Here is a 22,962-nt window from a genome sequence, read left to right as displayed (position 1 = left end):
ATGAAATGTGCTAAATGGGCTCACTGACAATGGGAGATGCAATGTGTTATAAAGTACGCACTACGCAGTTACTCCTGACTAATTTCAACATTTAGCATACTGCTCCTACATACATACTGTCATACATACAAGCTACACCAATACATTTATTCCTAAGCCTCTTTTTTTTTTTTAAACTTTGTTTATTGGCTTTTTCACAATTACAATAAAAAACTAACATTTCATATACAAATGCACAAATAGAGACATAACACTGGACAGTCAACTCCCCCACCTTAAAGAAAAACAAAAAACACAAGAAAAAAATAAAATGTATATAAGTAAAATAAAGCAATTAAACAACTATAATAATAATCGTATAATAATACATATACATACATAAACAGTTGTGCTCATAAGTTTACATACCCTGGCAGAGTGTATGGTTTCTTTGGTAGTTTCTGTTGTCTTTATGATATAAATAAAAAGAGTAAACACAGTTGTTTCATAAAAAATGTTGCATCACCCAACCACTAACCATGAGTGAAAAAAAGTGTTTTTTTTATCATTCATATTCTCTGAAAATTGGCCCAAAAAAATCACAAATTCTACCAAGGTATGTAAACTTATGAGCACAATTGTTCATACAAGGTCCCTCGCCCATATTGTCAAGATTGGACCATGAGACAAGTTTGCATGTGAAGGGTGACAAAGAGTTGACATAAAAAAATATTAAAAACAAAAATCATTATTTACTTTTGTGCATTGCCTTTACACTGCTTGGCAGTACCTGCATACAAATGGACTTGAAGCACTTTGTTACTCTTACTGATCTTGTTTCCTTTTGTCTAGAACTCTGCTTGTGTTGTTCTTGTTCTCGTATGTACGTCGCTTTGGATAAAAGCATCTGCTAAATGACATTTTAACATTGTAACATAAACAAAAACAGATGAAAATAATAAGTATCAGTAAATAAACAATACAAAAGTTGTGTGTAACTTAAGCCTCTTAATTAAAAGTGAGATAACCGGCAGGGTCATCCTAAAAGAAGAGCAAAACATAAGATTGGCCACTTATTGACCAATATACCTCTTTAGGAACAAAATGTAAGTGTGGGTTTATAAGCAGGACTCTCTCTTGTTAGCCACTGCTTTAGAGGCTGGTAAGTGGTTGTTGTTACACAAAGGCAGAACAATCAAAGCTAAGCTAACAGGCTGGTGGTTATAGCTAATCGTTGAAGGGACAGACATGAAGGTGTTAGTTTCCATATGAGCCCTCGACAAGAACTCAATTAAACATTTTTTAATCGAATGTCCAACAAATTCTTTCAAACAAAACAAATAAATTGATACTTAATTAAATAACAAATTAATGTCAGATATTGATACAGCTTATTCACTGGGGTTATCATTGATAGCAATATTGTATTTTATTTTGTAGACACAATTGGGTCAAGGTGTTGGAAAGACTTAGTGTTATATGACAATTATCAAACCATGATGTGTCCCAGTTATCCATTAATCATGTTGTCATTAAATATAAAATAGTGAAATTTCTGAATAATTTGTTAATTTATATGAAAAACTGCTAAGGTTTCAGATATTCAGTTAAATAATACATCTTCAGATTCAAATCACTGAGAAATTACCAAAAAAAAAATTCAAAACCCTATACATGTACTTACATTGAATACCTTCAGACAGTGAAACCACTGATTTAATATGAGACAACCTTTTCTCAGGACTGAGTGGGTGCATACAGACTGTACTTGACTGACATGTCCTTGATGCCCTAGCCTTTTTTCTTGTACCTGTAGGGCGGCACAGAAATTGCAGAATCACACCCTGACAGTCTTAATGCTTGTACTTGGAGGACTTAATTGTTCTGAGCATTACTTAACTCAGCTTTCACCCAAGCTGAGGTTTTTATTCTGTTTGTAAAACCGAAAACTGTAGTATCAGTTTGCCTGGCCTTTAAAAGCCCGTTCAGGTGTTGGAATGCCAAGAGTTCCTTGAAGTTGCTGTCCATGGTGCTGAAGAGAGTGGTGATTGCAGGTGATTATGAAAATCCTGATTCAATTTCTATTTGGTACACTAACACTGACCTTCTTTGGAACATTTTTTTCTATCATGTATAGAGAACAAAATAGGATTTATAAATCTATAGTGACATTTATTATAAATTAACACACAGAGCATTGTAGTTTAGTTAAACTCTGTGGACCTGAAGTGTCACTGCAGATGGTTAATGTGTATATAACTGATCTGGGGCAGGAAGTGTTCTCTCATACAGGGATATTCAATATAAATACTCTAATGGTCTTTAAGGAGCACCTATTTCTGAGTAAAATGTATAGTAGCTTTTAAGTCCTCCATCTAAACCATGAGGTCCAGTGGTTTCAAACAGTCACTTGAAAGCTGAAAGGACTCTTGATCAGTATCATACGCAGCACTTGCACCACTCTAAAATTACAGCCAATCATTTCACTCAGAGCTTAATATTTAAAGACAGAAGGTTAATTAATGTAGGTGCTATAAACAGAAAGTGTAAGTAGGGCTTTGTAAGTTTTAATATTGGTTTACAGCATCCAGTAAGCCATTCTGCTGGATTATTTGCTAACCTTTGATGTGCACACTGTGCAGGTAACCTGACGTGTGTTTCTCACTTGTAAAAAGGGATGTAAAAAGATAACAGCAGAATAGCTGGAGTATAAAAGGTTGTTTTAGTTTTAAATCTAACTAAAGCACACTTCCTTTGAATTCACAAAAGCATACTCACTTACCAGGAACTGTGCAAGTGTTCCTAGATAAAATGTTTCTTATATGAGGTGCATTTTATGGATGTGTATTAACAACTCTTCATTACATTAACTGTGTTGTCTGTATCCTGAAGTTGTTTTACCTTAGGGGTCCAACAGGTTGGTGTCAAGGTTTCACACAGCTTTCCTGTAAAGTCAGCACAAGGTGAGGCTGACTGAGGTGCTGTCCATGGTCCTGCAGTTTCAGTACCACTCTGCATATCCCCTGAGATCTGGAGAAAAGCTGATATTATTCACTGATGTGCAATTTCATTCTTGCCGCCACACATTCAAAGCACCAAACCCTCTTCCTGAATGTTTTTCATTCATTCATCTCTGTAATATTTACAACTGGGTGTATGAAAAAAAACAGAAACCCCTAATCATTATATTTAACTGAATCAACTTCAGGTTTTTTGGCTTTGGGTGAAAAAAAATCCAGGGTTTCCTCATATTACTTCAGTTCTATTGGCCTACATGTGGAATTGGAGCAAAAAATGGTGGCAGGGACTATTATTCTTGTTTTGCACAGTGCTGGGAATACTGTTTACTGTAGTCAGCTTTATTGCATTTCTGACTTTGCAACCTACATGCAAGATAAACTGTGAGGGTTGTTCTCCTTGTACCCATATGTACCCATAACCACACAGTTCCCTGGGTCACAGTGCTTTGTCTGCTGTATTTTATTAAATCACTGTTGCATTAAGCCAATTTGCAGCTTGTATCCATTACTCACAACACAGCCAGTGCACAGTTGAACCTTTCAGAGGACAACCATTACTCACTACTAACTAAGTTAGGAGATCGGGCTTGTTTTTTTGTTGGTTGTTTGGCTGTGCATTTTAAGATGAAAAGCCATCCTAACTATTACTTACTGCGCTATGACTAATGTGAGAGATATCATTGTTGTTTGCACCTCACTTCTTGCAAACATACTTAATTAATACTGTCATATATGCTGACTGGTTGAAGCAAAAGGTATAGCAGTGGATGGGTGAGGGGGGATACTAAGTGAGAGCTGCACACAGGGGAAACAGTATCCCATGGAGAGCTGTGCGCCTCTGGGTCAACTGTCGTGCACTACCACTCCTGCTTGCTCAGCCCATAATGCATCTGAACCATGTGGATTACACTTTACATTAAGAGATCTTATTCTGCCAGATCTGTTTCTCATCTTTAATAGCTCATGCAGTGCAGACAAAAGAATAAAGGGTTACAATGAGTATCTATTTGGTCTTTGGTTTGTTTTTAGATTTGCTCTTACTTTAAAGTAATCATTATTAATTTTGAATGATTACAATTGTTTCAAATACACTGAATGGTTTGTTATAGGAATCACAGGTATAAACCTTCATTTGAAGTGATAGTGAAGAGAAAGAGATAAGAGTTGGAACCAGCAGTCTGGTAAGGAAACAGCACTCCACTAAACAATCAGTAATAAAATTAAGTGGGTGAAACCACAAAACCCATGGAGGCCTGATGCTTGGAAAGCATTACTACAAATGACACAGCACCTCATCTTTTGTCTTCAAATGGTGCATGTCAAACAAGATCCACAATGCATTAAGCCCTCCATCAATAATAGGTGGTAGTGTCTGTAACTGAATAGGACGACGGCATTCATCACTCTGCGGCTCCTAGACTGGTAATTGGTGTGTCCGGTAACAATAGTTTCAACTTTGAGTGATTCTACACTGGAAGACAGTGCTTTGCATTGAAATCTCAGAGCCAAAAGCCATTCATCTTTTGACAAACAAAGTAAATGACCAGCTGTCTAGCAGAGATTTTTGTTTTAGAGCTGATTTTTGCTATGTACAGAGGAACTAAAAATGCAATTTCTGCACATAGATCGCCACTGTGTCGAAGAACCAAGGCATTTTTACTGTTTCAAAGAGTAATTATTGAAACAAGTACATTTTACCCTAGCATTTCATTGCCATTGAATTTAAAGACACACAAGCTTTGATTAGTTCTACCTTTAGTGGCCATTACCTACATTTTGAACATATGATAGGTGAATTATTTCAGAGTTTATGCCCTTTTTCTCACTCTTACCCATCATCAATACCATCTTCTTCTAGTTGTTTTTATAGATACAGAGCTAAAACTTGGCTTTTTTTTTTGTTGAAACCATGAAAACATTATCTCTCAAAGAAACTAGCTCCTTTTTTCTAGAGAGACCCCGCTTTAAGAAAAACATCACCATAAGTGAATATATCAGAATTATATTCTCATCATATTTGTTTAGTCTTAACAAAGCAGATTTTTCTCTCTCTCAATCAGTTTGTTTCCATTAGTTTGTGTCTATGTCTGTGGTTATGACTGACACATTTCACATTAATTAGTGAAAAAAACCTTAAAGCTGCTGTCCTGATATTTATAATAACTCTTTCTGAGTTTTTTGCATTATCTATCCTAATATAACTCATCTGTTTATTCTTAAATTCTGTACTGATAGCTAAAATGATGTGACATTTTTTTAAGCAGCCAAAATACCTGTCAGGGTCATTCCAGTCGTTGAATATGTCTGTTAGTTTGGAACTCCTGTGAGGAACTGTCTGTTTGGGTTGATTTTTGCACCCCCTATAGACAAAGTGTTACCAGAGGTTGAAGTGTTAAAATACATTATCCATTCATCCATCCATTATCTATACCACTTTTCTCAAGCAGCCTATTCCAGCTGTCATTTTGAAAGAGGCAGCGTACACCCTGGACAGGGTGCCAGCCTGTTACATAAGAATAAATGTGAAATTAATCACTGGATCTGTTTTTGAACAGTGTATTATTTTTTCTACAGTAAAATGTACAGCTTGAAAGGATTCCAGCAATAATGCCTTTGGTGCACTGTGCAGTTGTTTGAAAAATCACGCGGCCATTCATTTATTCTGTCATTCATTCATTCGGCATAATCTCCGGGAATTTAGAGCAATTTGAAAAACAGCTGCAGCCACGGCAGCATGCACTGTCCAGGGCCTAATCCACGTCTCACGGCAGTATAGCCCTCTCCCTGTCTCTCTCTTCATACACATACAGCCATGCAAGGTTTACTCATTGTCCATATAAACCATTATGTCCCTGTCTCTGAGAAAATAATCCACTCGAGCAAAACACCAGAGTGCTATTGCTGCTTTTGCTGCTGTGCTTTACCCCATATGCCACTGCACACATTCTCAGCCATCTGCCCTGAACGGGGAAAAAAATGGAGCAAGTGACTTCACAATATCATTTAATCTGCCAGAGGTCAGTGCTTTGTCCCTTCGGCCCTATTGAAAATGTTAGACCTATCACACAGGGTGGGGCTTGGAGAAAGGCTTACTCAAAATCACATGAAAATATGTAAAAACACTAAATGAAAGCATCAGTGGTTATTCCCCTTGGTGCTTCAGGCTAAAAGATTATTCAGAAGCAGCCCGTATCACGTTTCCATTAGTTTCGCAGGGTCAGAAATACTGCAGCATCTGTCCCCTGTGTCACCATCGTGACTGTAACTAGTGTGAGGCCCTGTGTGAATGCAGCTGTAGACTCCAGGCTCAGGCACCATATGTTGCCACCCACAAATAGGCTACAGAGTCATCTGACGGTGAAACAGCTCGCCTGTGTGGCTCGCTTTACCATTTGCCTTTTGCCCGGTCTTTGACTGCTGATTCATCACAAAGCTGTGAATCTTCCGTTGGTCAGCCATCCATTGTTGTTCATAAGGCTGACAGAGGAAGGAGAATTAGTCCTGATAGATTGGGTTTACACAAATCCTGCTTAAAGGAAATTATATTTACAGATTATATAGATTTACGATTGGAGCTAGAGTCAATAAAGAAATCGGAAATATTAGTTGGATAATTCCTCACAGATTACATCGATAATCATTTACTCACACTGATATAATTAGATTGCATTTAAAACAAATAGAGATAACAGTGAAGCTTTTCATCTACCTCCTAATGGTAGGATTTTCTCACTAAGATGATCATAAGTCTCCCTTTTCTCTCTGATAGTAATGGCTCTCAGATGCTGCGGCTAAACATCATTAAACATCATTTATTCAGGGGTGGTGTAATACCCAATGACATGCAAAGGGCGCCATAACTGAACTCACCAAGTATCAATTTACCTTTATGGATAATTAAAATGTTGGCAATTAAAATCAGACACCTGTCGAAAGAATCCCATCGAAAACCACTTTGATGACCTGCTGATCCCACTGCAGATAAATTATACGAGGAGAAATAATCAGAAACTGTTGTGTGGCTACTGCTACAACAAACAGAAACAGATCTATCAAAGTGAAACATTAAGAGTCCACTGCCATTAATATTTCAGAATTGTAACTCATTAGCTTCATTAATAAACTGTATAAATAGCGTCTGTGTTGGCAGCAAATAGAGATGAGATTAACTTACCAGCTTGATAAATAAAAAAGTATGCACACGTCTCCACTCATTTTAACTGCCACAAGTAAATCAAAGTGTATAAGTAAAAAAAAAAATGAGTGTCTGATCACAAAATGACCTTTCTCAAAATGTCACATCTATCAAATCCAAATAGAATTAAATCACAGGAGAGCAAAATGACAGTGTCTGCACTTGATGAAACTCGTAAAACAAAGCTCAGGCTCTTATTTTTGCAGGTTAAAAGTGAAGCTGTTCATTTTCACTGTTGTCAAACTGCTGCCAGGGCTCAATGGAGTGATTACCTCACTTCAGTCATCCCCACTCTGATCAGAGGTTACCATAGAAACTGGTGTACCCCTGTAGATGTGTCAATGTCCATCTACCCTTGAAGTGTAGGCTACTTTTCATTGGATATTACGAATTTCTTCATAGCTGAGCCCTACTACCGGGAAATAAAGTAATTACTCATAAGGCTCTGACTTTCGTAGCAACAAGTTGATCTGACATAGAGCTTTAAATGCATTCAGTGTGTCACCTTTCATGTCCCACTGTACTTGATAACAGTAGTTTGAATGTGTAATATGTGATTCAATATGCATTTCAGATACAGTTACACACAGCATCCACACTAACATTTCATTTCATACACAGTCAAAAACCACTGAGAATTAAAAAAAGGTGCATGTACCTTTAAATCTTGCTTATGTGTTTTGTTATTCCTCAAAGGAGAAGAGTTTGTTTTGAAATAGCATTACAGCCTACTTTAGCATTTTTTTTAATGAATATTCCCATGTGCTCTACGGTACCTCTCTCTGATCTTCACTATCATCCAGTGTGCTGTAAGTGATGCAGATGCAATTATCTGTAATGACTAAAAATAAAACAGAGCTTTGTTGTTTGGTATGTCAAAGGGAAAGATATGGAGGCACTTAGGGGTCAACCTGGGTATAAATACCTTACAAGAAAGCAAGTATGGGTTATGCCACTCCTGGCTTTCATCATTCTTGTTGAATTTGTTATAATTCATAATACATCTCAGCTACAAGCATTACACAACTGGAGTACATTTTTGAATTTAGTTACATGGTATTGTTTTTGTTTTTGCTCTGTAAAACTTTGTCTAAAAATGTCAGGGGAGCTGTGTCTTTATCAGCAGAGTCAGAACATACCTGCTCTTGCACTGGTCTTATCTCAGCTGTCTCACAATGGATCAAGTCTTGGAATTGACATGTATGCCAATGAAGCCTGCAAGGGGTCTGATGAGGAAATGTCCTGGTTTAGGCCCCTTCTTCATCCCAGGTCAAGCAAAACACAACACAATAATCGCAACCAAAGATTGTGACAGTACTGTTGTAGATGTTTCCTCTTTCAGTTTAACTCTGGATAGTCTTGAATCCACTGAACATTAATGTACTGATGTTAATCTACTTTGACAGCGTATTGAATGTTTTGTTCATGTGCAGCTTTGTGTTGTTTTGTTGATTCTGTCTCGACCAGGTCTTATTTAGGTATGAGACCCTGTGTATTTAGAAATGTACCATTCCAAATAAAGGTTAATTGAATACACAAAACTAATTTCTAGTTACATTCGGTGCATCTTTCACATTTCATGTTTTACTAGATGTATATTTAAGGGATCTTTGTGCTTGGTTTCTCAAAGTAAAACTTACTTTCAAACTCAATGAATGCATTGAGGTGGAGGTGATGCTTCTTTAAATGGATCTGTGCTGACATCATGTGGTTGCTATCACAAGTTACATATGAAGGTTTATCTCTTAATTAGGACTCAAGCATGTGATCTTTGTGTGAAACTCACAATACATACTGGCAGGAATTGTTTCAAAATGTTCCAGCCAAGCTGCAAGTATATAATTTAGATTACTTACCCACTCAGCCTTATCGCTGCAAACTAATGGATGGTAACAGAAGTCAACTAAAGGCCTTTTTTTTTAGTATTAACATGCTTCCTGGACAATTGGATCACTAGCAGACAGCTTTAAGGACAGTTGAAAATGCACTCAGGACCCATTCAGGGTGAATTGAGATCTGATCACTTAGGCCACATACAGAGAATGTCTTGGACACATTTGTCCACATTTGCCTGGCTGTGTACATACATCCTGGGACAAACAAAAGGACTGCCCACACTCCACGGAAATGATCACAGGGTAACAGACGACGCACATCTCATTTTTGACTGATATAATATTTCTCTGCTCCTGAATGTACCTGTTTTTTTAATTGACCATGTCAGTCCAAATGCGTGAAACTTGCCCACTTAATTTATTAGAAGTAAATGAGATGGTTCAAATGCTGACCCGCTTTGCTATACCTGCCTGACTGCACCCCTGCATGTGCAATTCTATAAAGAGTGCACTGAAGTTTTCATCAAGGTATTAATTCACTGTAACTACTCAGCTTCATTCTGTCACATTACCAATGAAACACTGTAATTCAAATGTATATTCCTTCAACTCAGGACAGTGCTGCAGAGTAATGGCATCTAGAAAAGAACTAGTGAAAGCGGTGAGGTTAAAGACAAATTTAAGTTGCAACATTGAACAGAGAAAGTTGCAATGGTGATCTAGCCAGGTCAAAAAGAGCCAGCTTCGCCACGTGATGATCTCTTACCTTTTCTTCTTTGTTGTGGAAAATGTAGACTGTTTCTGCATCGTGCTGTCAATCAACATCCAACACCAACCCTGCAGCAGCAGATTCAGATAATGAAAATAACAATATAAAAATACAGTATTCATATTCTGTATGTGGAGGGTGTTGTTTGCTTTCTGATGCTAATAAAGAATTATCAATATTAATTTCAGTCTGTTAACAAGTGAGGAACTTTTAACAAGAAGCTTTAAAGATCAGTTGTCAAGACTTTGGTTTTACTTGTAGTTACAATGCCAAAAAGTCTACACTCAATAGACTAATTCTAATACTCACTTGAAGTTATAGCAGCTGTTGGTCATGATCTGTGCAGGTGTCATGAAGGACTTGAACTCTTGTGTATTATTGTATGTGTCATGCTCTTTGGTATTTAATAATAGGCCTACTTAATGAGTCCAGACATCTGCTAAGGCTGCTAAAGAAATTGGGCCCACTATTAAAAGCTTTAAATAGCTTCCTTGGGGTCATCCCTTTCCACACATCCAACCATTGTGAAAATGTTTACTGAATATATATAGATGAATAGTGGATAGCAAAAGTCTACACACCCCTGTTAAAATGCCAGGTTTTGTGATGTAAAAAATTGAGACCAAGATAAATCATGTCAGAACTGTGTCCACCTTTAATGTGAACTATAACATGAACAATTCAGTTGAAAAAAAAAAGAAATCTGTTAGGGGGAAGAATAAAAAATAAATAACTAAAATAATGTGGTTGCATAAGTGTACACACCCTCTTATAACTGGGGATGTGGCTGTGTTCAGAATTAACCAATCACATTCAAACTCATGACAAATAGTACTCAGTATACACCTGTCATAATTTAAAGTGACTTTGATTAATCCCAATAAAGATCAGCTGTTCTAGGAGGATTCTCCTGACATTTCCTCAGTTCATCTAACAGCAAAAGCCATGGTCCACAGAGAGCTTCCAAAGCACTAGAGGGATCTCATTGTTGAAAGTTATCAGCCAGGAGAAGGGTACAAACATGATCCAAGGCATTAGATATACCACGGACCACAGTGAAGACAGTCATCATCAAGTGGAGAAAATATGGCACAACAGTGACATTACCAAGACCTGGACATCCCTCCAAAACTGATGAAAAGACTAGAAGAAAACTGGTCAGGGAGGCTTCCAAGAGGCCTACAGCAACATTAAAGGAGCTGCAGGGATTTCAGATTTATTTACATCACAAAACATTGCATTTTAACAGGGGTGTGTAGACTTTTGCTATCCACTGTACATTTGTGATGATGTGTGTGACTAAACTAAACTAAACTAAACTAAACTAAACTAAACTACATACAGTAAGTGCCTAATAGTAGTCACCTATTAAATAATAAAAATAATATCAAACAGTTTTAAATATCCTATACAATCAAATGTGTCTCACCTTTGCTCTCAAAAAAGTTTCAATAAACTTTTATGTTAAAAAAAAAAGTGCAAGGTGTACCAGCGGAATTCTGGGTTGTGGTTATTTTGGACATGCGCATTGCGGCGCAAAAACTACGCGGGAAAATTAATTAGCTGGAAACGTTTGTAAACAAGGACAAAGAATAAACAAATTCTGGAGCAAGTTACTGGCCCGACAATATGAAGACTTCTCACACCAAAGAGTCAAGTGAATTCTCCTGAAATGTAAGTAGGAATATTTTTGTTAATTTTTTATTGACGAAAAGTCAACACAGTTTTCAATTTGCGGGTGCGCCGTCACCAATAATGATGTTGTTGTCTGCATTAAAAATTAAGCTGAGCTTACTTTTGAAGGGGGGCTGTCACCCTTGTTTCTTTTGTGTGCCGCAGTGTTGTTTTCATGATGTGTTTGCCTGTGGTCTGCAGTGTCGATGTTGCTTTCCCTAATGGCTCCATGTTGTCTGCTGCTCTGCTTCTAAAAGTTGTCAGGTGTGCAAGTGAATCATTGGGGCAACATGTCATTTTGTTTTTGACTTCAGTGTTGTTCTGGTGCTGTTGTTTTTTCTTTTGCCTGCTTGCTTTCAGCCTATTCATTTGCCTTTGATGTTTTGATGTTCCCTCTAAATATGATAATTGAGAGGGGTGCTCTTTTGTATTTGGGTGCATGTTTGTGCCCATCTGTTCAGGGCATGTTGGTCTTCAAATGAGAAAATTGTTGTAGTCAGGCACATTGGTACATTGCTATCTTGAGGCAATGCAAATTGTATGAAAACCTGATTTAAAGTCAGTGGTGCTGCATGGTTTTGGTGTTCCAAGGTTTCTTGATCACATGCAGGAGACTTGTACCTGATCATGGCTTTCCTTTGCTTGCTTGTCTTCTGAAAACATTGTGCTGCTTTTGAGATAATGTGAGCACTCTGGGCAGGTGGGGCCATGCTCACTAACATCCTCTGATTCAGGGGCGTCTAACATGCAGCCCGCAGGCTTAAACTGGCCCCCCAGAGGTTCCAATCTGGCCCGTGGAACGACTTTGTAAAGTAAAAAAATTACAGAGAAGACATTAACTGCAATTTTTCAATAAAAGTAACTATTATTTCAGATTTGTCCCCTGCGGGTCGCATAAAATCATAGTGCTGACTGAGTGCACCTGAACTCAGGGACTTTTTTTTTCTCAAAGTGAGAAAATAGATTACTTGCTGTTTGCATAATCCGGTTGAGATTCATTAAGCCTTTTTAGAGCACTATAAGATGATCCACTAACTACTAACACTAGCACTACACCCTTGCATACAACACTGTCCAGCGGCAGCAAGCAAACTGTTCATGATGGAGCTGAGGGGTCCAAAATAATCAACTTTACCTTCTTCATTATTGTAATCTCTGTGACTTTGCAGTAAACATTACACTCTGTGTCAGGTGAATGGGTAACCTGTGTGTTTAACGTGTTTGCAGCAGGTTTCAGGGCTTAAAGAGTTAAATATTCGTCCCACTATGAGACTCATCATGGTAAAAAATACAACAGCTGTTTTTGTAGAAAGATAGTTCATGTAATGTGAAGAATGTATTTGTACTTTTTTGCTCTAAAACAAAGGGAAACATTAAGAGTTGTAGTTATTTATAGGTTATTGTGTTATGATTTTACTGGTCCGGCCCACTTCAGATCAACTTGGGCTGTATGTGGCCGCTGAACTGAAATGAGTTTGACGCCCCTGCCCCTATTCTTATAGAGCACTGTTTTACATGCTCTCTTCCTCCACAGCCAGTGTTGCCAACATCCATGCCTATAGGTGAGCATCTTTACCGTTTACAGGTCAATTTAGCAGGGGCTACGTTGAGATAAAGTTGAAACAAAGTCAACAGTGCAGCAAAGAGTGCACACGAGTTTGTCTACATTTTCAATGTTTATGGATTTGCAGAACAAATGTTTCTATTTAAAGAGAGATTTTGTAGCCGTCTGTAAGTGGTAGTTTTATATCCATGATCATGGACAAAATGAGGCTTATTGTAACCATGCACTTGCATACCAAATAAAAAAGGAGTTCTTTGTTAAACTATAATGAACAGAAAAGTTACAGACCGGCTGTGAAGATCTTTGTTGGCCCACAGTTTGAGTTTACAGCTGGTGGAGGGGGAGGTCCTGCTAATAGTTAGCCCAACTCAAGCCCATGTATGAGGCCGAACCATCCAACCCAGTTATCATTCAGTTTCGTGATGTTTAGAATTACTAATGCCTTTAAAAAAGTTTCAAATGTGTTTTTATAAAACCTCTAAGTTCATATTTACTGACTGTTTTCATCTGAGACTTTTATTCATTGAGGACCTTAAAATAAATCCTTTTACAACATTGGAACTACAAATAATCTCCATAGTTATGCAACTGTCGTGCAATTTAAAGCCTCATAAACAACAGCGTCATGTTGTATGGGCAGTTCATGACATAATATCAGTTATGTAGTATTTAGTTCAGCTTGAGGCATTGAGTCAGAAGACAAAGTATGGTACTTAGAGATTTGTTGTGGTTCATTAAAAGAAGAGATTGTGTAAATAATGTTTTTTTCATAAACTTTAACCTCAAATCATGGCATATGCAAGCGGCAAGCTCCGGCTGCGAGAATTGAAGCCAATGCGGAAGTGTTAAAAGCTGCAATTTCGAGTGTCTGCTTGAGGCTGGCTCTGGAAGTACTGGAAACCACATACACACCAATTCAAAAAAGACGATCTTAACAGCAGAAATAAACATGTTTACAGCCTGGTACAAAAAACAAGTTTAGTCTTGATAGCTCATTTCTTGATCGGCTCACACTGTGAGGGGGGTGAATTTGTTCATAACGCGGCAATTTTGAAGATATTAAGATTGCAAGTTTTCCATTATGAGAGGCACAGCTGACTTGATTGACAGGCAGGAACACTGTAGCTGTGGGTGAGGAGGCTCAAAGCCCGCCTCTTTACGTCACACTAGCTCAACAACAGTTAGGTTGACTTCAGCATTTCCAATATGGCTCCTGCTGACGACTTGCCTCAAAACAGCGCTTCAGAAACAGATGAGTGACGTCATGGATGCTACGTCCATATTTTATACAGTCTAGGGGCACATGCTCTTAAAGTCACAGCCAAATTAAGGGACGTTTATTTTGTGGAGCCTAAAGGCTGATGTATACTTCTGCGTCGACTCGACGGCGTAGCCTACGCCGTAGGTCCGCGCAGCTCCCGTACCTACGCAGAGGCCTACGCACGTAGCTGACGTGCACCTCCTCCAAAATGTAACTACGCGTGGAGCCGACGCGGACCGCAAGCTCTGTGATTGGTCCGCTCGGCAGCTTTGTCTTTCCCGCATTCACAGCATTTCCGGGATCCCGGACATCGGCCGCACATCGGCCGTGTATTTCATCTCCTCCTCTCTATTCTTCATGTAATCATGTCTGTATGATAAACAGCAACATGTATCAGCTGTAGATGAACATAACACGCTCTGAAACTCTGTGGAAAAGTAAACAGAGATCGTAGCAGGACCGGAAGCAGGCGACCGGCTATCAGAGAGACCACACTGCCCTCAGGCGTTTCGGCGGAGAATTGCTGCGCGACACGGACACACCGACGCACAAGTATGTGGGGCTCATGTCCGCGTCAGCCCCTGCTGCGTAGGGGAGACGCAAAAGTATAAATCAGCCTTAATGTGTTGTTGGATGATATTTATCATAGAAAGTGCTTTGAAGAAAATGAAAAGTCATTTCAATAGGCATATTACAGCTTGTTTCGATTAGTGGGTTCATTAACACAAAAAAGTCTCAGAATCTTTTCATGTATCTGTGCTATGGATGCACTATATTGGATTTTTGCAGAAATATCGATATGCCGATATTTTACAACTTATTTAGCCGATTACTGATACCGATACCGATATTATTTTCCGCACAACTAATTGCAGAGATCATCAATTCTCTTCTGTATTGGAATTAGCGTACAGTATTATTATAAACAAAATTCATACAAAAAGATACATCCTACTGAAAACTTGGATGATGCTCTCCCTGAGACAATCATAACAACAATACACACAACCAGGGCAAATTTGACCAATTTCACATTTGACATAGTAAGTAAACCTAACCTCTGTTCACAGGGAACATGTGAAAAGTTCAACTGTACAGCAATTAGGGATGGGTACGATTACTCGAGTACTCGAGGACTCGCCGTTGACCCCATTATTCGAATAGCATTTTGTTATTCGCGCACCTGGCAAGATAATCATACAGCGTTACATGTGTGACCATGTGCTTTTTGTTTTCGCCTAACTGAATATACTAGGTAGGAAAATAATTAAGGGGATATAAACGTTTGACTTCTCTGGCCACGGCTTCAGCCTTAGAACACATCGAGCCAGATTTCAGCAAGAACAACTGATTTACGGCAGCTAAGGCAACTCTTTAGGAACATATTATTCCACCGAAAGCAAAAGCACAACAAACGAACCGTCTGCGACACCTGCAACATGTCAGTTAAAAAAAATGTCTGGAAGTGCTTTGGAAAAACGATGAAGTTAATGTGCAGTGCAAGATATGTGGCGTTAAACTTACATACCATAGAAATACTAGTTTGATGATTAACCACATGCGCTTAAAGCACAAGGAGAAAACAGCGGAGACAGGTAACAGGCAGTCTCCATTCACGTCTTTTGCTCGCCCTGTTAGCACACGTCGTTGTGATGAAACCAGAGCGGAGAAGATTAGCCTGCTAATCACCAAAATGGTAACTGGAGATATGCTCCCATTAAGTTTTGTGGAAGGAGAAGGCTTCAAAGAGCTGATCGCGTTAGTCCAGTCGGAGTACAAGCTACCATCACAGAGAACAACAACCAAGAGAGTGGAAAAGATGTATGAAGGAAAAGGCAGCAGAACTTACTACAATTCTGGTCTGGTAGCTCCGTGTCCGACAGACTTTTATCTATTTATTTTTGTTTATGGTTAAAAAAATAAATAATTGCGAGTACTCGAGTAATCGTTCATTAGGAAATTCGAGTAATCGATTACAAGGATTCCGTTAAATTCCCATCCCTAACAGCAATTAAACCCAAATTAAATAAAATGTTTACTCTTTGACAGTAAATGTTCCTAAATTAGCCAGCTACATGTACCTTACAGACTGCTGCTTAAAGGTGACATATCATGCAAAATTGACTTTTTAATGGTTCTTTACCTGAAATATGTGTCCCTGGCATGTCTACAAACCCCCCGAGAATGAAAAAAATCCATTCTGCCCCTGTTTAGATTTCTCCACCTTTCTGTAAATGTGTGTGAAACGAGCCGTTTCAGACTTCCGTGTTTTTGTTACGTAACAACAATATCCGGTCTGTCACGGAGTCAGAGCTCGGAGCTTGTTCAGCCCATAGACTGTATAAAATAATACTGAATCCCTCCTCCGTTTTTCATTACCTGCACAAATGTGTGGTAACAAGGAGCTTAGGAGGGAGGCATGCTAGTTGTAGGCTGTCTTAATAAACACAAAGGTCGGTTTTACTCCCCACGTCTGCAGATTTGAAGATCTAGTGGATGATTTTTATTTGTCATGGATAAGTGCTAGCGCTAATTGGCATAGCCACATAGCTACATGTTCATAGCTGTAGCTGTAGCTGTAGCTGTAAGTAGCTGTAGCTGTAGCTGTAGCTGTGTACCAAGACACACGTCGACATACTGACAAATAAAACAACAAGAAACACTAAATCTGTGACCAATCCTTCATAAAAGGTCCTGCTGCCTTTCTGGCAGAGGTCGGTTTTACTCCCCACGTCTGCAGATTTGAAGATCTAGTGGATGATTTTTATTTATCATGGATAAGTGCTAGCGCTAGTTAGCATAGCCACATAGCTACATGTTCGTAGCTGTGTACCAAGACACACGTCTACATACTGATAAATAAAACAACAAGAAACACTAAATCTGTGACCAATCCTTCAGAAAGGTCCTGCTGCAGGCGCCTCTCCGTCAGGATCAGATTCTGGATCAGATTCAGAGGGTTGAAGTAACGCGATCTCTGAGCAGCCGTGTATATTCAGCCAACATGTAAACATTAGATCAACGCGCTGGAGAGCCGAGGCACATCCACTTCCGGAGGGGGCGTGGTCAGAGGGAAAACAGAGTGTTCTGATGAGGAATGAAGAAGAGTGTTTTTCAGGCATGCCAAAATCTGATTTCAAAGTGTTTTTTTGAGCATAAACTTTAAAGACATATTTTGGGGACCTCTTAGACCAATATATATTGATGAAAAAAGCGTGATATGTCACCTTTAAATTCAAAATTTACTTAAAACATGAGCCCAACATGTGTGCAGCAGACCATTATTTTATCGGTTAATTATATCGGTGGATATCAGCGTGTTGCCCGATAGTTCATTTTAAAGCCAATATCGGCTGATACCGATAATGTGCTGATAATATTGTGCATCCCTGATCTGTGCATACTGTATGTATATTGCATGTGTGTGTATGGCCAAAGGGATTAGCATAAAGAAAAGTGTACACACACAGGCTGTAGTAAATCATTTAGGTTAAAAGCTTGAGCGGAGTCATTTGTTCTGGGTACTCTTCCACTCTGCTCCATCAAATGATTTTATGCTTGAACTTTACATTTGTTTCAAACCACAACAACCAGGTGTGCACTTCTCTGCAGAAACCGTCTGCAGGAGTCATTGATGAGTTCACCAGAGGAGACACTGTAAGAGAAGTAGCACTGCCTCACGTTGAACAGAAGAGGGCAGTGTTGAATAAGATACTACAGAGTAGTCAAAGAAAAGGCCAACAGCTTGTCCACCAGTTTCATTTTCTTTCATTGTATTTGAAATACATCACTGTTTGACATTCATGAAAACTGATTTACTTTTAAAAAATGAATCGAACTAAAAATGAGGAATATGTTCTCATTACTCTGTCACATCTCGTACTCTCCCGACTTCTATTACAACCTGTAAACTCCACCTAAACAACACTTTCATGACACACGCACAAAGTTCCAATACCAGCGCATGAAGACACGCTTTGGATCACGTCACATTCATGTTAACGAGTATTCTCTTGTAGCTGTCGGTTGTTACAGGCCTGAACTAATGCTCCCGCAGTGACCTGACTGCACGGACCAAACATGTGGCTCAGTGTGAGCTGGATTACCACACTGGGAATTAACATAGGCAGGTTATACGCCTGTCTGGGCATGCTGAAGGGAGGGTGAGAAGTACCGAGGCAGCTAAGAGGCATAACCTGATGAAAATGTGCGGTTAGATAAAGAGATTTAGACGGATGAAGATTGATATCTACTGAACGGTATATTTTACATGTGCTTCTATCTGGGTAAAAACTTGTGAATAATTGTGTCAGTGTCATGTAATTCCTTCATAGTTGGGTGGATTCTAAGTGAGGAATCTGTCCTAGTGCACAGACTAAGTCTTCTTTTGAAGTTGCCTCTCCAGTGAAGAAAGGTGGACGGTGTTAAAAGTCATTCTTAAGTGCGGCTCTGATGATGGAAAGTTGTTCTAGCGAGGGGGGAAATGGTGCCATACCTATGTAACATTCATATCATTTGAATTATGAATCAGAGTAAGGAGAAAGTCTATGTTCGGAGCTGATGAATATTTAAGGCATTGAGTATACAGATCATCATATTGACAAAGGGAGAATACTAATGTCCTCTTCTCTGAGTCTGATTAGAGGTTAAGCAGAATGCAAACTGCATAATTTATTTCCATTCTTGCATTTTTTTTGTACCTTTTGATTCGCCCCCTCTTCTTTTTTTTTGATAACTTCTTTGTGCAGAGGTCTTTTGCCTTTTTTTAAAAACTGAAATATCGTAAGGTAGCATGCAAATGAGGGATAATTGGTGTCATTTGTTTTAAGCTTGCAGAAGAAAGTTAGCGATGTGCTTTCTTTGTGCAAAAATGTTTCACCTGCAGTCGACCGCTTTTCAGAAATATGTCTTCCATTTTCCGGGCCTGTGCTGCAGCAGTTGACATACTCCGAGTGCCTAGTGTCCCCACTGACACAGACATTGTCCACAGTCTATTAAATTGAATGTTGTATTTAACTGGTTTGGAGCCAGGGCAAAGTTACACTCTTTTGTATCATTCTTCCTCCTCTCTCTGGTGGAATGTGCTTATTTCACAGAGAAAGAGGGAGAGAGAGAGAGCCATGCAGGTGAGAGTGTCTAACAGTGAGGAAATCAATATGATGTAAATTATTAAGAGCTCAGGAATGCGTCTGACCCCTACTGTCTTGCAGCAGGCTGGGCTCTGAAGGCTGGCAGGTGGACGCGAGCTTGGACTCTCCCTCTAACACTCATTAGTGGCTGGGAGCCGGGGCTCCTTGTGAGTGGGAAGGCAGGGATCACAGCGGGGAAGTGATGGCCCAGGCCTCTCACATCCCCGGCTCAGCCTTCGCTCCGGCTCTTGCCAGCCTCTCCCTGGAAGCTCATTAGTAAGTGCACTGATGCATAAGAGCTAGTCATTAGCTGGGCTTTTTTTTCAGTCTTCATCTTTCTTTCCCCCGACACCGTGTCTGATCCTGAAGACCGGTGGCAGTGCTGGTTTAAAAGACGAGGAGAGAAGAAGTCCACATTACCGCAGGTACTCCAGACGTATGGATATGAGACAATGGTAGCCATCAGATGCGTTTTCTTTTTTCTTTCTTCATACGGGTATAGAGGGTGGGGGTGTCAATTTCTTCAAATGGACTCCATCCACAGCCCTTCAAACCAAAGAGTAAACATTAGCGCTTGACCAGGACTTTGGCTGAGCGCCCCTTTCTTCCTCCATGCTTGGTTTTGATCTGGGGTATTTGCTTTTGCTGCTGGCCAGATCCCCCTCAGCACCTGATGGTTGCCTAGGCTCAGAGTAAATAAGATCTAGGGGCCCAGGCCTCTTCTGGGGGCTGCTGGGTAAATAAGGTCTCTGGTGTGTGTAGCGTGCCTGGCAGCAGGGTGAGCACTGGTGTGGAGGCCTCCAGAGACACGCCACCCCCCCCCCCTTTTCTATATCTAGCTGCTTAATTCTGTTATCCCCTCTCTCTCTTTCTCTCTTCAACTTACTCCTTTCTCCCTCCTCTTTCTCCGGCACACACACGCACACGCACACACACACACACACACTCAGCAGGCGCTCTGATTAATGTTAGCCAGTCGTACTCAAGAACATTAGCACCTGCAACAGGACCTGTGTGTGTCCAATATCATGGAATCAACTTGATCACTTGTTCAGGCAGATTGCTTGAATAAAACAGGAAATGAACCACTTCTGTTTGCAGCATATAAACTATTTAGTCCAGATTATCCACATGTGGTTTCACAAGCTTCTGGACTTTGCAGATGGATGCTATTAGAATTTAAAGATCCTGTAATTAAAAGTGTTTGAACATTGCATAGGATTGAGCCTCCATCTCTGTGGATGGGCTTGGCATTTAGTGCGTCTTTAAATGTCAGAAAGATAAATGATGATGATAGCACCTGTAATAATGTAATTACTTTCTCAATGGTAATCGTCGTAGAAGCCCACAAACAAATGGATTTCATATACTACTGAAAGATTAAACAATTTAACACCTGATGTCTCTATGACTTATTAAAACTAAAAGTAGCCATAGGGGAGCTGCAAAATATTGCAGTCATTATATGCTCAACCTACATATTGTGTACTTGTTTCATGTAGTCACAACAAAAGCTAATGGTGGCAACTGTTCTGTCCAAGTTTTAAATGTATACACTTCATGAGCTGAACACTGTATTTAAAAGTCTTTTCAGCAGAGGGTTTACACATAAAGTATGCTATAGTGTCATTCATCCCCTGTAACGAGGGATTTGCCTTTGTGAAAGTTTACTGAGTCAAATCTCATCAGCTTAATGTGATCTGGCGCTAGCCATGCTGGATCCCCTTATGCCAATTAATCCAGGTTGTAACTCACAGACTCCTGCTGACCGATTCACATCCATTGTTGATAGTTTTTGGCTGCAGGAGCCTTGAAAACCCTCCTTGTTAGAGCCAAAAACACCACAAGAAACCCAGCACCTCTTTCAGCCCCATCATATTGTCTGTTGATTGCCAGCAATTAGTAAAAAAAGCCAGGGAGAGGCTGAGAAATGACAAGATGGGCCACGGCTATTGCGATGCATGGGCGTTGTTGGCTCACACGTCAGCTGAAAGCCTCGACAATGTTTGTTAACCCCGGAGGTCACGACTGATTCACTGGCGCAGACAGAAAACAAGATTTATGTAGCACAAATCAATACGCAGTCCGACTTTTACCATTGTGGAGCACCGAAACAGGCACTTCTCTCTATCAGTCGAACATGACACTAATGTGTTTTTATTCCAGTTTAACCCAGCCGGTGATGAATCTGTTGGCAGGCCGAGAGGGAGACGGAGAGAAGCAGGCTGCCCTTGATTAGTTGGAGAACACACGGCGACATGCAGAGGCTGATGCGATGGCATGTCACTGAGGCAGTGGCTATTTGTCTTTATGTTTCCTGCTGTGTGTGTGTGTGTGTGTGTGTGTGTGTGGGGGGGGGGGGGGGGGGGGGGTTGTTTATCAGCTGTTGTGAGAAAAATCAGCACCTGACAGTGTATCAAATGAACTAATGGCCGCCTTAAGTAAATTAGGATGAATGTAAATACTCCTCTTTATTCTCTCGGCCATCAGCACTGATTTCATTAAGATTGCTTGTCAACTGCTCACAAAGGATGACACACACCTGGCAGAGCCCCTCGCTTGAAAAAAAAACAACCTCCAGAGTAAATTATTGTACAGTAGGAATCATCCTCTTACAAGCTGGCAGGCCAATAATGTAGAATTTGTTTAATGTCTGCTCTGCTTATCCTGTTAACAGGGGGAAAACTTGGAAAGTGACATGAGTGACGGGCGCCATTCTCTGAGCGTTGACCAGCAGGCACAATGGAAGAGTCGAGCGCGGTGCCAAGTTTCTATTTCAGGGGGGACGCATTCCAATTGATTAGAAGGCTTGTGAAACAAACTCTGGTGACAGAAACGAGAGTGCGGCCCCCGGCAGCTGCTGGCACGTTGCCAGGTGGACAGGCTTTCCTTGCAGCATCTCTTTCTCTCTCTCTCTCTCTCTCTCTTTTTCTCTCTCCGCCTCATACACACATTAGCGACACATTAACGACACCCACAATGTGACCACTGGGATAACTTAGCAGCATTATCTCTCTGCATGGGATTAAGCTTTGGACCAGCTTTCCCGTGTTCCCTAGGACTCCAAGCAATACAATGGATACTTTCACCAGGTCTCTTTAAATGTACAACCTCTATTTAAAATTACCTTTTTTAGATTCCACTGAAATATTCTTTGATTTGCATTAAACTTGGTCCTTGACAATGAGTCCTGAATTGTGCTTCAGTCAAGCATAGTTTTCAAGTACTTTGAGTACTTTTGGCCTCATGTTCAAACTATATTAATCTCTTTATGTGAGTGTGAGGCATGGTTATATTGACTGCATGTTTGTGTGTGTGTGAGTTGCAAGGGTAAGTGGGTGCATGTGTCCGTGCATATGCCTGGTCTTAGCAGCAGCACCCTGTAAACCCCCGGCTTGTCTTTATAGTGAAGTTGATGATTGGATAAACAGTCTGAGTGTGGATTATTGTAGTGGAAAATGAAAGCATATGCACAATTTGCATTTTAATGAGCGAGTGAGTGTTATAAAACAAATTGTCCCGGCTAAACTGGCTCT

The 22,962-nt window shown here is 39.9% G+C and overlaps 2 long non-coding RNA genes across 2 annotated transcripts; one reads left to right on the top strand and one right to left on the bottom strand.

Annotated features, from left to right (window-relative positions):
* Window positions 1-144: 144 nt before the first annotated feature.
* LOC117819788 lies at window positions 145-11,692 on the bottom strand. Its single transcript, XR_004632626.1, has 4 exons — window positions 11,594-11,692; window positions 9,796-9,866; window positions 2,881-3,009; window positions 145-274 (listed from the first exon to the last, which is right to left on the bottom strand). It is a non-coding gene; the product is annotated as an uncharacterized LOC117819788 (long non-coding RNA).
* LOC117819787 lies at window positions 11,315-22,613 on the top strand. The gene is made up of 2 exons (XR_004632625.1): window positions 11,315-11,472; window positions 22,104-22,613. It is a non-coding gene; the product is annotated as an uncharacterized LOC117819787 (long non-coding RNA).
* Window positions 22,614-22,962: the final 349 nt, after the last annotated feature.

This window comes from Notolabrus celidotus, chromosome 10 (genome assembly GCF_009762535.1).
Source record: "Notolabrus celidotus isolate fNotCel1 chromosome 10, fNotCel1.pri, whole genome shotgun sequence".
In the NCBI taxonomy this organism is placed as follows: domain Eukaryota; kingdom Metazoa; phylum Chordata; class Actinopteri; order Labriformes; family Labridae; genus Notolabrus; species Notolabrus celidotus.
The sequence above is the reverse complement of the archived record's forward strand: the minus strand, read 5'-3'. Positions and strand labels throughout refer to the sequence as shown.